Raw genomic sequence first — 17,176 nt, forward strand, 5'->3', positions numbered from 1 at the left:
TGAACAGTACCCATGAACAGTGCATGAACAGTACCCATGAACAGTGCATGAACAGTACCCATAAACAGTATCGTGAACAGTATCTTTAAAGTAATAAAATAAAGTTAATTAATGAAATGTAAAAACTTGGTTAATAAAATGATGAAGTTGGTTAATACACGTCCAGATATAAAATTGGTTAATGTATTAACCAAAATTGGTTAATACAAGGTAAAAAGTTGGTTAATAAAATTATAAAATTGGTTAATCACACAATTTTATATCAATATCATTTAATTTAAAAATTTAAAATAATATTTTTTAATATTTTATTTTTTAAAATATATATTATTATAATATTTCACTGTTCACCGTATTGGTGAACAGTGAAATACGGGTGTAGGTGTAGGCTTTGGTGTAGGATTATCATTTCTCTATATATATATATATATATATATATATATATATATATATATATATATATATATATATATATATATATATATATATATATATATATATATATATATATATATATATATATATATATATATATATATATATATATATATATATATATATATATATATATATATATATATATATATATATATATCACGCTGTTTTCCTTTATATTTATGGTTAGCACAAGTTCCTATCATATCAACGAAAACAAAATATTAGTTCATGTTTATGCATAAGAATATAGGATTACCGGATGAAAATATTAGTCAAATATTTATATATACTTACATGGTAACAGTCATAGGTTTTGTAGCAGAAAGTTTATAATTGGCTGTTCGCAGCATTTGCGTTTGTATGAAACTAGCAGCAGCAAGAGCCATGAGAAAGTGTCCTTTTTAATTTAAGATATAAATAATTTATAACGCAGAATCAGCTTGGTTATAGTATAAAATATTAATATGTTATATAATTTATAGGAAACGGAGTATGTAGGAACTATTGAAGACAAATACAACCAGTAACTTTGAAATGTTCAATCTTGAACTCTTCTCTTTATTTCTATGGGTTGCTCTTTATTTGACTCAGCTCGTTAATCTTTTGATTATTTTTTTTTATGTAGTTCAACAGTTATATGATAAAGCAAAGTAGTGACACTTATTATCAATTTTAGATGGCGACATTGATACGAGAATTGATCAAATTCGAATGTAGACTGACTTTGTACTTGTTCCTTCTCTTTTCAAGTTTTCAAAGATATTGACCGTTGTATTTGGAAAAATATAATACAAAACAACAACAATAATATTGCCCTGAAGTAGCAACAACAATAATATATTAAAAATAAAATACCACTAAGAATAATCAAAAGATTTTGAAAAAAATAATTGACATGTGTAACTTCACATGTTGCCCTGAATCCAACAAATAGACATGTCCACACCAATATCATACACTGCATCAAATTTATTATTCATAGGTACAATAAACAATTACATGAACAGTGACATGATTGTGAGTGGTGATACTGAACAATAACATCAATCATATATGAATAACGTAAACAAAGTTGGTTAATTGAGTATAAAAAATTAGTTAATAAAATGATGTAGGAATGATCTTGTCACCGTACATAGTGTAATACATCTTAAGCAAAACTATCACGTCGTAGTTTGCACTACTCTCTTAATATTTCTCCACAAGATCAAAGGCGGATGTAAATCACGACATTTAGCTTGGTTCGAAGATTTTAAAGGTAACCTTGTCAAACAGTTTTGTAAGGGTGTTTGCAACTTGTAAAATACTAGAAACAGGTTGAATCTTTATTCTCTTTGCAATAACTCTTTCGCGAACAAAAGAATGTCCAGCTCAATATGTTTCTCCCTAGCATGGAGGATATAGTTATGTGAAAAGAGAATTGCGCTGAGGTTGTCACAAAGAAGACTAGGAGGATGAAATGGCTCGACAAGTTCATTTAGAAGAGACTTTATCCATCGTCATTCTGAAGTAGTGTGACTAAGGAACGATACTCTTCTTCAGTGCTTGATCTAGAAACAAAAGATTTCTTCTTTGAGCTCCATCAAAAGAGATTGGGCAAAAAAAAGATACACGACTTTGAGATAGATCTAGTATCATCAAGGTCACTAGGCCAATCAGACTCACTATAGGCCCTTAGGGAAAACTTGTGTGACAAATTAGCAGGAGTGAGAAGTAATCCATGAGCAGTGGAGCCACTTTGATAACACATTATCCTCTTACGCTCTTAAATGCATGATGGAATTTTGTTCCTCGGGGGACAGATGTCGAACACGATGTCGTAGACAACTGATTCGACAAGTTAAATCAGAAACACCACAATAGCAAGTACTAGATGATGGAGCAGAAAATCAAGAAATAACATGATAGTTATTTATCCAATTTAATGAAACCGCACATACGTCTGAGGGATTGAGTCCACAATCAAAGAAAGGAAATTCACTATTAGTAGTTTAGTACAATTAAACTTACAAGCAACAACAAACTCAATGTTGTTCAGTGCCTCTTCCTAACACTATCAAATGACTTTCTATTTAGGGCTCCCTCTAAACTTGAGAACCTACTCATTTTCTTCTCAATTACACAACCCATGATTGAAGATTACAACTCAATAATCAATGTGGAATACTATCACTCAACTTTAGACAAATTAATTATGTCAAGTTACTAAAACATAATACATACATCACTAACAAGGACTCAAAATAAACCTTAGCACTCTAAAATCTTAAATGTATTGCTTCGTTTTCAATGTAGGTTTTAAGCTTATTATATAGCATAATAACTCTGGGTTTTTCTTCTTGGATAATAGCTTTAATTTCATTCAGAATTAATGTAGAATCTATTGTATATTATTTGTTCCATAAATACCTTCAATAATATATTATTTGATTCAATTTAAATTCAAATTTAAATCTTCATTTAAATCTGAATAAACTTTTGTTCAGATGTCAAACAAATCACTTAATCATATTACTAAGCCAATTAACAATAAAATATGATCCAATCTTTTACCAGAAACTCATCCAAATTGTAACAGTATTGACATGTTGTGCAAGGCCCAAATGTCGTACCTCATGTTGTGACATCGCGTCCAACATGTGTCCCTTCTGCACCTCAATACAGCTTAAGCAAGCTAGATAATCTTGAACACTTTGAATACTTCTCAATGTTTTTGTTTCTTAAAATGCAGTCAATCCAATAGGAACTACACATGAATTAGATGTATTTATTCACACTGAAAGCAATGTCATGTCTGGTAAGTGTGACATATTATAACGCCACGACATATTGATGAGGATCTAGAAATGGTTATGATTCATGCTTGCTAAGCTTGAAGTAATTGAGCATAGGTGTAGTAAATCCATTGTTGTTGAAAATTTTGGCTCGAGTGAGTTTATCTCGAATATACTTGGTATGTATGACAATCATACAACCAGTTGGAAGGGGCTTGACTTCAAGGCCTAAAAAGATCAATGAGTTTGTGAATTAAGGTATGAGAATATCTTGTAAGAAATATGTCATACCATAGACCAAATAATGCATGGGGATGCCTTGATGAGAGTAGATGAATAGAGGGTGATAACATTTGTTGCGCAAGAAGCTAAATTGTATGAGTGCTTGAGCCAACTTTTCAGACCAGTCCATTGGAGCCTGTATGAGTCCATAGAAGGCTTATTCAACTTATAAAACCAGGCTGCGATCCTTTTTTTCAAATCCAGGTGGTTAAGTCATGAACACTTCTTCTTGAAGAGAACCATATAGAAAAGATTTGTTGATGCAAACTTGTTGAAGTTACCATTTGTTGGTCAGGGCAAGACTGAGAATGATTCTGATTGTGGTAGGCTTCACAACTGGAGAGAATTTTTCATTGAATTTAAATTCAAATTGTTGTTGGTGGCCTTTGGCTACAATTCTTGCTTTGTACTTATTTACTATACCATTTTGATTTTCTTTTACTTTGAAGACCCATTTGCATCCAACATGTTTTCTGTGGGGTGGAAGAGTTGTTAAGGTCTAAGTCTGATTTTCCAAGAGGTGTTAAGGTTGGACTGAGCACGTGGAGGTGTTAAGGTTTCATAAAAACTATGCTAGCATTCAGCAACTACATGGCTATGTTTTCCACATAAATGGCAAGTAGATCGATTACCTGATTAAAAGTGACATCTACCATGACCTATACCACGAGTCATATGTCTTCTGCCTCGGTTTCCTGCAAAATTATCATGCACACCACATGTTTGTGAATTTATGTGACTCGCATTTGCATATATATTAAACACAACCAATTCCTTCCTGAACTTGATATGTTGATCTTCCTGCACATAGAGAAGAGCTTTAACATCAAAGAGACTTGGGGGCTCAAGATTGATATACATATGCATAAAAACATAAAACATAAAAAAAAACACAAGTTTCATGTCGGTAACCGATTACACATGACATCCAGACCATTCAACATCCTGAAAATGCAAAGTTATGTTGTGGTAACCGGTTACACGAATCAGTGTAACCAGTTACACATACCTTTTTAAGACTTCCACTAGTCATTTTTCACTCCCAGGAGCATGAGAAGTAAACCACTCCAAAGATGGTCAATCAAGAGAATATAGTTTCAATACGTTGGGGCAAGCCAGTTTGAGAACCTTATCTCAAAAGACCACTTTACAACTGGTAACTGGGGTAGTTGGTGCAGATATTCAATATATTGGGGAAGAGGCAGGCTACGCAGGTACAAACTTTCTCCATGCTTCAGACATAATCCCGAGGTGTTACAACAACTATTGAGATTGAAGTAGGTGTCTGAAAATCATGTCTATATGACCATTATCTTGACCCAAAATTCCCATCGCCCTTTATACGAGCATCCGGCTTAATCGTTGTATAAATCATTATCATGCATAAATCACGTTGTTTCACTCATACATAGCATTCATAAAACATAACATGAAACCGTGCAAACAAGAGAAACCAAAAATCCAATTTTATTGACTAACCTTTGCTTGGCAAACCATAAAATTCTCATTACATTACATCCATTCTCAACGGAAATTTTTTGGATGCGTTAGTATTTAATCCTCTTCTACCTCGAATATCCAAAAATCTAGCACAATTTGACGATTCAGGTTCAAGAAGATTAAATAGGGGCCAACGGTTATACCCCAAGATTTTCCCTCCACTTTTTTTTCATCTTCCCGTCCAACCACTTGACTTGGGGATCAGTTACATACATTAACAACTCATTCATATGTATCATGCATTCCATTAGTGGATCACCATAGATTCAAAACTCATGTCTTGTGGAGCTAAGGCTTGCATATGGACTAACTTTAAAAGTGTGACTTGAACTTTCATCAAAGCATAAGGGATGTAAAACCCTAATCATTTGATGATGGAGATATGAACTCAACAAGGTGTTATCTAAGCAATCTTCAAGGGTCTTTAAAACCCTAATTCTTGATGATATGATGATGGGATCTCTTGGAGCTTCTTTGGGCCTTGCCTAGGCCATCAAAACCCTAATGAGGGCTCATACATTGGAAGACTTGTTGTTGAAGCATCTGGTTTGATTCAAAAGGCTTGATTGGGGAAATAGGCCTCATGGTAACCCTAATCAATAAGGGATTGGTCTTTATGGACTTTGTGGCTTACCTTTCCATCTGGTGACATCCAAAACCCTAATTTCATCCATTTTTCACCCATTGATTGATTGGTACCACCTTGACCCTTGACCCCCATAACTTTTGGTCTTGGCTCAAGCATATGGTTCCATAGCTTCCATGCTTGGCCCCACCCTTTTCTTTTCACCTGATCATTTCAAGTACATGGCCCAATCTTGTTATGTTTTCATCTAATCACCGGCCTCGAATCCAATCCATATTAGTCTCAATGTCTTGTTGTTTTGTCTGTGGGTTGTTGGTGCATTCATGGAATTGTCTATTCAAACCACTAAAATCTATTTTATTACAATCGAAATGGTGGTCATGCCTATTGATTCATGGTTAGTGTTTCATTTAAGCCTTATCCTTATTTCACCAAGTCATGGCTTTGTTTATAAACCATGTTAATGTGTTCATTCCATTTCCAAGTCAAGTCATGTTCATTTCATTTCAAAATCAGGCATACATGTACAAAAAGGAAACCAATTTGAAAACCAATTACATCCACTTTCAATCTAATTTCAATCCATTTCAAACCACTATAATCCATTACATTAACCATTACACACAAAAACACAAATTTTGACAACTTTGACCAAGTATTGACTTTGGTGAATAGTTGACTTTTTGGTCAACTTTGACCAAAGTCAACTCATCTCTTTTTGACCACTTAAGACCTAATCTAATTCATTTTGCCTTAATTCATCATCTAGAAGTCATGTTTGATGTGCTTTTGTCTTGTTTCTTCATTCCCAAGTAACTTGGCCCATTTTCAAAATCATGTGCACCATGCCATGACCTGGTCTTTTTGCATTGCCAACCAAAGTCCTACATAATCAACCATGCATTCACAACATGCCAATCGGTAAACATTGCACTTTCATGAGTCTAGGCTTAGCAAAACATGAAGCAAAACCATTGTAAGAGATATTACAAAATCAGAATTGAAGCTTGCAATGCACAATATCATACATGCTGCAGAAACTAGTGCAGCCATGAGCCTATGCATGCCATGGAGTATCCCAAAACACACCTGCAGAATCACCAAACAAAGCATAGCCATGGTCTAAATCAGAATTTGCAAACCAGGATGAGTGAACTCCTGGACATAACATCATATCTGATATCAAAACTACATATCATATAAGCCAAAAGGAAATCAAAATAATACAAATCGCATGCCCTGCTGCATGACCACATGAAGTCAGGACATGCCCATTTGTGGTCCACAAATCAACATCAATAAGCTAACCTGCCAAACCAGACCTGCAGAAAGCAAAGTCATGCATAAGCAAATCAATTCTATCAACAACAAAATTGGCCAGCAACAGATCATGGATCAAGGCATACATGATATCAACCATGGCCAAATCTGTATATAGCATTTGAACAGCTCATTGGGCTAATAGGCAAGGCAAAAATACAATGCATAGAATATAATCACAATTGAATGTCCATTATTGACAACTAACAGCTCAACAACATTTCATAAGACAACAACTCAGACTGATAATAACTAAACTACATCACAGTTTGCACCACACTCAAACCATTTTAATATAACAGGGAATATGCTAACAGTTCTTGTCTTAATTAATACTAACATAAAGTTAACAAGTTAATGATGCATTATTTTTCGCAAGTATACGAACGCGTCAGAGTAATATAAAAGATTATCGAATCCACAGAGACCAAGTGTCAATCTATCGTTATCTGTCGTTATGGTGTTTATCAAAGCCAATCAAAATAAGTGTTTTTGGAGTGTGCAATGAAAAGTAAAGTGTTGAATAAAGATTAATTAATAAAGACAGGGTCGAATGTAATTCACGTAATCAATTAATAATCCAAGTACTTGCTAATAGAGCTACTTATGGGCAATGTTTTCTACTTTGAAAAGAACTAATTTAACGGGAACTGTCGCTTTCGCGTATTCAGAAACGAGTTGTACTCCCTAATCAAACCCTTTTATTGTCACTTATAAAAAGGCGCGCATTACGTTAGAGTAGTAAACCTATTTTTAAGAAATATAGTATCTTGACTAAGTTGAAAAGTATTATAACTTGGATTTCTTAACCAAAAGAGGTTCTTACGAACCAGACTCTAAACTTATAAACGCGTCCGAAAATAGTTTTAAAATCTCTTTTCTTCTTAATGTTAAAATCTCCTAATGAACTAAACAAAGCGCTTTCGCTGTTTTTGAAATAGTTAAAAACAATTAAGTTTAAAAAGACGTTGGACGGCTTTCGATCTTACCCAACGGAATTGAAGTGCGGGAAAACTTAAGTTGAAAGTTAAAATAGCCCTTAAGTGTTTCTACGAACAATTGTACGAATTATAGGTTCAATTACGATTCTTACATTCTAACCTTATAGATTTAGTTAGACATGGTAAAGTAAATGTGCATTAATTTAAATAAAAGTAGTGCAAGTGCGGAAAGTAAATAAAAGTAGTGCGAGTGCGGAAAGTAAATAAAAGTAGTGCGAGTGCGAGAAATAAATAATTTAAAGCGAGTGCGGGGAAAATAAATAAAGTAAAGCGAGTGCGGGAAAATAAATAAAGTAAAGTGAGTGCGGGAAAATAAATAATTTAAAGCGAGTGCGAGGAAATAAATAATTTAAAGCGAGTGCGAGGAAAATAAATAATTTAAAGCGAGTGCGAGGAAAATAAATAAGATAAAGACAAGTAATAAAAACCTGCTCCAATCGGAGGGTTGAATAAATTGCAAAGCGGAAATGAAAATGGCGGCAGGATTAACTTCCTTCCAAAGTGTTCCAAACTCGATTACAGACTTTATCACAGACTTGATTACACGATTGTGGTAACACTCCAATGCGAAGCGATTACCACTTTAAAATACTGAATATATGCCTAAGTGAAACAAAGTTGCTCTGAGTTTGCCTCTGCTCTAAGTTTGGATGATTGTAAAAGTGATTTCGAGTTTCTATTTATAAGCAAGTAAAAAATGGAAATGACAAGGATGCCCTTCAACTTGAAAATGGGAGGGAAAAACTTTCCTCTTGTGGCGCCCGCCACAAGGCCATGGCGCCCGCCACAAGCACAAAATGAGGCGCCTTAGTGGAAGTAGTGGGGAACGTGGAAGTTGAGGGAAGTTGAGCTTGGACACGTCATGACAGGGTCTATGGCGCCAGCCATGGGGTAGGCCACAAGTACAAAATGCTGAATTTTAGGGTTTTTAGCTCTTTTTCACTCCTTTTCTCGATCGGGGCTCCGATTAAAGTAAAAACCTGAAAACAAAGGAAAACATAGCAATAACACAACAAAATGATAATAAAACAACTAGAATGCATGTGAAATCGGAGTCGAAAATACGGTAAATTCCAGTGTTATCAAACTTTCCCACACTTAAACCTTTGCTTGTCCTCAAACAAAACATTAAAAAGCTCATAAAAGAAAATTTGGTGCAAACGATTGTTTCAGGTAAAAATTCTAATTTCAAGTCGGGATGCAGTGATAGGTACTAACTGAGTGAACTAAGGGTATCATGATGACACTAATCCGCAAATACGGACATAAACTTCATTCCTATATTAACCAACCCATATTATCCCACAATACCTAGGCCTGCCTCTTCATCTCTTTTTGTGTCCTTTTCATTCAGGCGCAATCACATTAAGCCCGTTATCCGTACATTCTTCATAGTAGAGTGGCCTGTTAGTGATTATGATCTAAGCATGGGGTTTCTGGCACATAAATATGTGTAAACCCTTTTATTGGACCCAACTGTAGTTGTGGGGGATCGGATCGTAATCCGCCCTACCGAGTTCAGTGCCAGATACCTCTGAACCAACTAACAGTGGGTAAGTTTTTCTTTTTCTTTTTCTTTTTCTTTTTGTAGCAATTTTTTACAATTCTTTGGTTTAAATGACTTTGTGAGGGTCACCTATACCGGAGTTGCCTTTTTGCTTTCTTTTAGTTTTTTGTTTTTCTGGATCATTCACTTATTTGCATCGGTCCCCATACGTAGAGGATGCGTAGGCCGGAGCTGACTGCTGAGATAAACTACTAAGGACTTATACGGAAATGATGATTAAGGCCATGGTATATGGGGTTTCGGGAATGATTCCTATATTTACGAAGCTTATGGTGCTAAAACAGATACTGATGTTTCGCAAAGTTCTCCCAAGTCACCGCATCCTTACTCAAAACATGTCTTTAAAACCTGAAAACTTTCGAAATAACACTATTTTCTTTTGCAAAAAAAATTTCGGTGGGGCTAAAGGTATGGGGAGGTAGGATTGTACTAAAGATCTACTATATTTGGTGACTCGTCAGACTCATGAATTATACTAAAAAGCAAAATAAACAACTAAAAGGGAAATAACAATAAATAAACTATCTAAAAACAGCAAAGAAAAAGCGATAAAGAAAAAAACGAGAAAAACAATAAAGAAAAGACGATAGAGTCTCCTCCCACACTTAAATCGAACATTGTCCCCAATGTTTAGAAATAAGATAAGGGAAGAGTTACCTGACAACCTATTGCTGACCACTAGTGCCCTCGCCATCCTGAGGTGGACGACGGGATCGGGTACGACGACGGTCTCTCTGATCCATCCTCGCCTGCAGGGCATCCTGAGCGGTCCTCACCTCCCGAAGGTTACCTATAATGGAACCTTGAGTGGCTTCAATGAGTGCCATGTGTCTCTGGTGGTATTGTTGCTGACGGGCTTGTGTATCTGTGATCGTTTGCAGGGATTGTAGAACAGTGTCATAGGACCTGTTTGTCCTCCGCTGCGACTCTTGCATGAAGCTCATGTTATTCGCCAGCTTTTGTTGGATGGTAGAGAGTAGGTCATCACTCCTTTGCTCTCTAGACATGTGGTCACACCACATCTCCTCTGTAATATAGAAGCCAGGAGTGGTACCTGCAGAAGAAGAAGATGGTGCGGTGTGTGGTGGTGAAGGATGATGGGGGGACACATGGGGTACGGGAGATCTCTCTCGCCGATCATATTCATCATCAGTGTCATGTCCCTCCTCATCAAGAATGTTAGGAGGAAGAGGACCTAAAACAGGTGGAGCATCTAAAGCGTAGGTCCAATTCCTTTCATCTCGTACATCTGTACGTCTAGTGCACGGTAAAACAACAGACGGGATGGCTACACCATGAACCATAAGCATATAGCCTCCTTCTCTCCTCGAGCGGCACAATTTCATGTCTCTCAGAAATTTTAGGTTAATTGTGCGAGGAGGTAAGGGGTCTAGGGTAGCCATCTCATCGTTCAGGTTAAGCGCCCGAGCAATAGATGTAATCAATCCACCAAAAGAAATCGGTCCCGCTTTATTCAAAGTTAAAGTCATATGGGCAAGCATGAACGGGACCGAATTAATACGTCTATTTGTGAGGCTTCCTTGTAAAAATAGAAGCTCTCTAGCATTAACCTTATTTGGATTCTCCCGGCCAAAAATAGTGCATGCCAACAGATATCTAAAAACTCTGATGGTCGGGTTATGGATAGTTGAGGCAAGAACTCCTTCAAAAGAGTTTATGGAAGTGTTTGATAAACGCTCCCAGAAGGAAAATACCTCAACAGACCATTCGGAATCCAAAGGGGCCTCACAAATAGCACCGTCCCCATGAGGGATTCCTAACAAGCTGGCTAGTTCGTCGGTACTGAATTGGTATTCAACAGCAAACATTCTAAATTTGACAGTACCAACTGTGCTAGCAGTGTTAGGGTTGACAATATAAATTAAGGAACTCAAAAATTCAATTGTCAACCGCTCATAGGTAGGTTCTTTGTTGGAAAAGAAATTATGCAAACCTAAATTATCTAATAAATGAAATATGCTATGATAGATACCTAAAGTGTAGAGACAATTTTCGTCAACATACCTTGTCGGGAGGATTTCCCGATTTTGCAATCGTTCAATAATTTTTCTTTGTCTATCCCCCGGTTTCCCTCCTCGAAGAATGAATTCGTTAAACTCCATTTGAAAGCTCTTGAGAAGTGATGAAGAAGATGAAGTGGTTTGTGAAAAGATTGGATTTTTACGAAATCCGACGGATGAAAATGAAAATGGAATTCGGAAAGATGATTTGTATGGTGTGGTGGTTAGAAAAGTATGAGCTTTTTGTGGGTTCAAGGATGTTTTTCCAAGGTGAAAAAATGGGTTTGGAAGGTTGTAAGTTGCAAAAATGGTGAAGAAAGGGGTTCTGCCCCGACCTTTTACAGACGCTGTGGCGGGCGCCACAGGGTCTATGGCGAGCGCCACAAGGCAAAATCTGGCTGGGCCGGATTTTGGTCCTTTGGCTTGGGCTTCTCTTGTCTTTTGGCTTTGAGGGGTCCGGATAGCATTTGTTTTGTGATTTTCCTAGCATCATTGGCTTGCATAATTTTTGTAGAAGTAAAAAATAAAATAAAAATGAAACAAAAATTAAATATTAGACTAATAAATAAATAAACAACTAAAATAAAAAATGCAAATAAAACAAACATAAGACATATATAGATAAAAGTAGAAATATCGATGTATAGATGTAGTTTATATAATATTCCAAATGCGATAATATAAGATGGGTTATGTAAATACGAGAAATATAAAAAAGAGATAAAATAAGATGAAATGGTAAGATCATGTAGTAGGGATGTCGTCTTCCTTAGAGGAACCACAGAGCATGGCTACTTCTTGCTTGAGCTCTACGATCTCCTGATATAGACAGTCGACTTCAGTAGCATGGGTGAGATCAGACACTCCAATCTGTAAAGTGAGGTCAGCCATCTCCTGTCTAAGCTCTGCGATCTCTCTACGACACTCAACAAAATCTGAGTGCGGATATCGGGGGTCTGCAATGAAAGATTATTAGAGAAAACAGTGATTCTGGGAGATGGTGGTGTAGGCGTGTAATCAGCAATGGGTGGTAATCTCGGTTCCTCAACGGTCTCTCCCTGGCCCTCCAGAGCATAACTCCAATTTGCTGGATCATGCACACTGGTCATCATAGGATCTGGCAATGTGAAATAATGGATAGCCTCACTGTCGACTAGCAATCAGAACTGACATGGGTGGAAAGAGGCTCTCCTCATCAACCCTCTGGTCAAACAGAAGTCGATGTCCATGGTAGTGTACCTACAGTAGATCCGGAGATGTGACAGCTTGCGAGACAGAGCTAAAGCGACAGCAATCTGCGTGATAAATTCCGCCCACATGGATGACTCCTTCGGTAGATCTAGAGATACCGCTGAGACTGTATAATAAAAATTTCCCACATGCTACTGGGCAAGACTGGGATGCACAAAATAATAGGAAGATCTCCTCTTCACTCAGTAGTGTCTCTGCATCCGGTCTTCCCAGGAAGGAATGTGCTAATATCATCTGAAAGTATCTGAAGGCGGGGTTATGTATGACATGAGACAGCTGTGTAGATGGATCCTGACTTCCGCCACCCGATATATCACTCCAAAACTTCTCAACCTCCTTACCCAGGAAATATCCCATAGGTGTCTCCGGGATAGCATCAGGAGTGGTCTGGAAACCCAATAAGTCGCTGAACTCTTTCTGGATGAAGGAGTACTCAACTCCGAAAAGCCTGAAAGCAGCATACCCATCTGGTCCAAAGTAGGGGTCATAGTCGAATGAACTCAGGAACTCCAAGGTCAGGTTCCTGTAGGTGTTACTCAAGTCATCTCCAAACTCGTCCCAGTGAAGCTGGTGGCTAAGGAATCGGATACTCGGCTCGATACCCAGTGCCTCCATACAGTGCTGATCAGGATAACGTGTGGGTGCCATAGAGCGCTGATACAGAGCGATGTACGGCTCCCTCTGGGGATTATCTCTATAGGCCACGTGCATGTCATCGAAATCCTGCATCCTGTAAAAGTTAAAAAAGTGATCCTGAAAATACAAACCATTCAAATCTTAGTCTCAATGCAAAATATGATAAAATAAAATAACAATAAAATTAAATAAATGCGAAAAAGTAAAATGAAAGAAAAATCATGGGTTGCTGATAACACTGAAATTTACCGTATTTTCGACTCTGATTTCACATGCATTCTAGTTGTTTTGTTGTTATTTTGTTGTGTTATTGCTATGTTTTCCTTTGTTTTCAGGTTTTTACTTTAATCGGAGCCCCGATCGAAAAAAGGAGTGAAAAAGAGCTAAAAACCCTAAAATTCAGCATTTTGTACTTGTGGCCTACCCCATGGCTGGCGCCATAGACCCTACCATGACGTGTCCAACCTCAACTTCCCTCAACTTCCACGTTCCCCACTACTTCCACTAAGGCGCCTCATTTTGTGCTTGTGGCGGGCGCCATGGCCTTGTGGCGGGCGCCACAAGAGGAAAATAGTTTCCCTCCCATTTTGAAGTTGAAGGGCATCCTTGTCATTTCCATCTTTTTACTTGCATATAAATAGAAACTTGAAATCACTTTTACAATCATCCAAACTTAGAGCAGAGGCAAACTCAGAGCAACTTTGTTTCACTTAGGCATATATTCAGTATTTTAAAGTGGTAATCGCTTCGCATTGGAGTGTTACCACAATCGTGTAATCAAGTCTGTGATAAAGTCTGTAATCGAGTTTGGAGCACTTTGGAAGGAAGTTAATCCTGCCGCCATTTTCATTTCCGCTTTGCAATTTATTCAACCCTCCGATTGGAGCAGGTTTTTATTACTTGTCTTTATCTTATTTATTTTCTCGCACTCGCTTTACTTTATTTATTTCTCGCACTCGCTTTACTTTATTTATTTTCCTTGCACTCGCTTTAAATTATTTATTTCCTTGCACTCGCTTTAAATTATTTATTTCCTCGCACTCGCACTACTTTTATTTATTTCTCGCACTCGCACTACTTTTATTTACTTTCCGCACTCGCACTACTTTTATTTATTTTAATGCACTTTTACTTTACCATGTCTAGCTAAATTTATAAGGTTAGAATGTAAGGATCGTAATTAAACCAGTAATCCGTACAATTGTTCGTAGAAACACTTAAGGGCTATTTTAACTTTCAACTTAAGTTTTCCCGCACTTCAATTCCGTTGGGTAAGATCGAAAGCCGTCCAACGTCTTTTTAAACTTAATTGTTTTTAACTATTTCAAAAACAGCGAAAGCGCTTTGTTTAGTTCATTAGGAGATTTTAACATTAAGAAGAAAAGATATTTTAAAACTATTTTTGGACGCGTTTATAAGTTTAGAGTCTGGTTCGTAAGAACCTCTTTTGGTTAAGAAATCCAGGTTATAATACTTTTCAACTTAGTCAAGATACTATATTTCTTAAAAATAGGTTTACTACTCTAACGCAATGCGCGCCTTTTTATAAGTGACAATAAGAGGTTTTGATTAGGGAGTACAACTCGGTTCTGAATACGCGAAAGCGACAGTTCCCGTTAAATTAGTTCTTTTCAAAGTAGAAAACATTGCCCATAAGTAGCTCTATTAGCAAGTACTTGGATTATTAATTGATTACGTGAATTACATTTGACCCTGTCTTTATTAATTAATCTTTATTCAACACTTTACTTTTCATTTCACACTCCAAAAACACTTATTTTGATTGTCTTTGATAAACACCATAACGACAGATAACGATAGATTGACACTTGGTCTTTGTGGATTCGATAATCTTTTATATTACTCTGACGCAATCGTATACTTGCGAAAAACAACGCATCAAGTTTTTGGCGCCGTTGCCGGGGACCAATTTCGTCAAATTTCATTTCCCTGTTGTTATATCGTTTAGACTTAGGTTATTTCCCGCCGGTCAATGCGAAGAACTCGCAGCACCGAAAGTTTAAGCTTAGTATACCCTCTGGCGGAACCTGAACGTTACGCTCGCGCACGTTTATTCTTTCATAGAATTAAGAGAGCTATGGCCGAAGATCAAAACCAAAGACCTCTTAAAGATTTCACTCAACCATCTAATGAAGAACCTAGTTCTAGTATAGTAAACCCAACCATCCCAGCTAATAATTTTGAACTTAAACCATCCCTGTTGCAACTAGTGCAACAGAGACAATTCGCAGGTCTCGCTACTGAGAACCCAAACCAACATTTAAAAATATTTCTTCAATTAGCAGATACTTTTAAAACCAATGGAGCTTCTCCTGAGGCAATACGTTTAAGATTATTCCCTTTTTCCCTCAGAGATAAAGCCCTATCGTGGTTAGATTCCCTTCCACCCAATTCCATTACGACTTGGGATAACCTTAGAAGAGTTTTTCTTGCTAGATATTTTCCCCCGAGTAAGACCGCCGTTCTTCGAAACCATATAACTAGATTCACCCAAAACCAAGGAGAATCATTGTTCGAAGCTTGGGAGAGATATAAAGAGTTGTTACGAGCATGCCCATATCATGGCTTAGAAAATTGGTTAATCATTCAAACCTTCTATAATGGACTTCATTACAACACAAAGATGACCATCGACGCTGCCGTAGGCGGTGCTCTGATGAACAAACCTTATCCTGAAGCTAGTGCCCTCATCGAAGATATGGCTCAAAACCATCAATCATGGGGAGTTGAACGAGCGACAATAGAGAAGAAGGAAGCCCAAGGAGGAGTGCATGAACTAAGCTCTATAGACATGATGCAAGCTAAAATGGATGCATTAGCCCTCAAGGTCGAGCATATGTGCATAAACCCGAATACTGTAGCCACAGTTTCGTCGGATTGTGAGATATGTGGAACCAAAGGACACCAATCCGCAGAATACAGTCTATTAAACGAAACCCACTCTGAGCAAGTGAACTACACCCAAGGGAACCCATACTCGAATACCTATAACCCTGGATGGAGGAATCACCCGAACTTCTCCTATAAAAACAATAACCCAATCCAAAATAATGCACCTCCGAGACCTAGTTATCAAGCCCCTAGATCAAATCAACCTATGCAACCTGTACCACCAAAGCCGAGCCTTGAGAAAATTATTGAAAATTTTATCACCGCTCAAACCCAACAAAACAAGGAGTTCATGAACCAAAACATTCATGTTAACGAATTGATTACTCAGTTAGGAACCAAGGTTGACCAAATAGTTACTGATACTAAGATGCTTGAAACCCAAATCTCTCAGGTAGCTTTAAACCAAGCCCCTCAGACTACACCTGGAGGACAATTCCCTGGACAACCTCAACAAAATCCGAGAGGACAAGCCAATGCCATTACCCTACAAAGTGGGAACGCTTATGATGAGCCACCAAACCCTAGATTGAGTGAACCCGAAACTTACAAGGAATGTACCAAACTCGCGGACGAAGTAAAGGAACCAGAGGAATCTGAAAACCAGGAAGGTCGAGAAAAAGGAGAAGAACCTAAAGATAAAACTTACGTACCACCCCCGCCATATAAACCACCTATACCATATCCCCAAAGACTCAAACAAACCCAGATCAATAAACAATATCAAAAATTTATTAAAGTTATAGAAAAACTTCATGTAGAAATTCCTTTCACAGAAGCCATCACCCAAATACCTTCTTATGCAAAGTTTCTCAAAGACATCCTTACCAACAAACGTAGACTTGACAATCCGAAGCCTTTGGAATGTAATGCTATTTCCGAGGACAAAT

At 37.2% G+C, this 17,176-nt stretch overlaps 1 non-coding gene across 1 annotated transcript; it reads right to left on the reverse strand.

The window, feature by feature from the left end:
• Positions 1-15,858: 15,858 nt before the first annotated feature.
• On the reverse strand, positions 15,859-15,965 carry LOC127089550 (small nucleolar RNA R71). The gene has a single exon (XR_007791129.1). It is a non-coding gene; the product is annotated as a small nucleolar RNA R71 (small nucleolar RNA).
• Positions 15,966-17,176: the final 1,211 nt, after the last annotated feature.

This window comes from Lathyrus oleraceus, chromosome 5 (assembly GCF_024323335.1).
Source record: "Lathyrus oleraceus cultivar Zhongwan6 chromosome 5, CAAS_Psat_ZW6_1.0, whole genome shotgun sequence".
Lineage (NCBI taxonomy): Eukaryota > Viridiplantae > Streptophyta > Magnoliopsida > Fabales > Fabaceae > Lathyrus > Lathyrus oleraceus.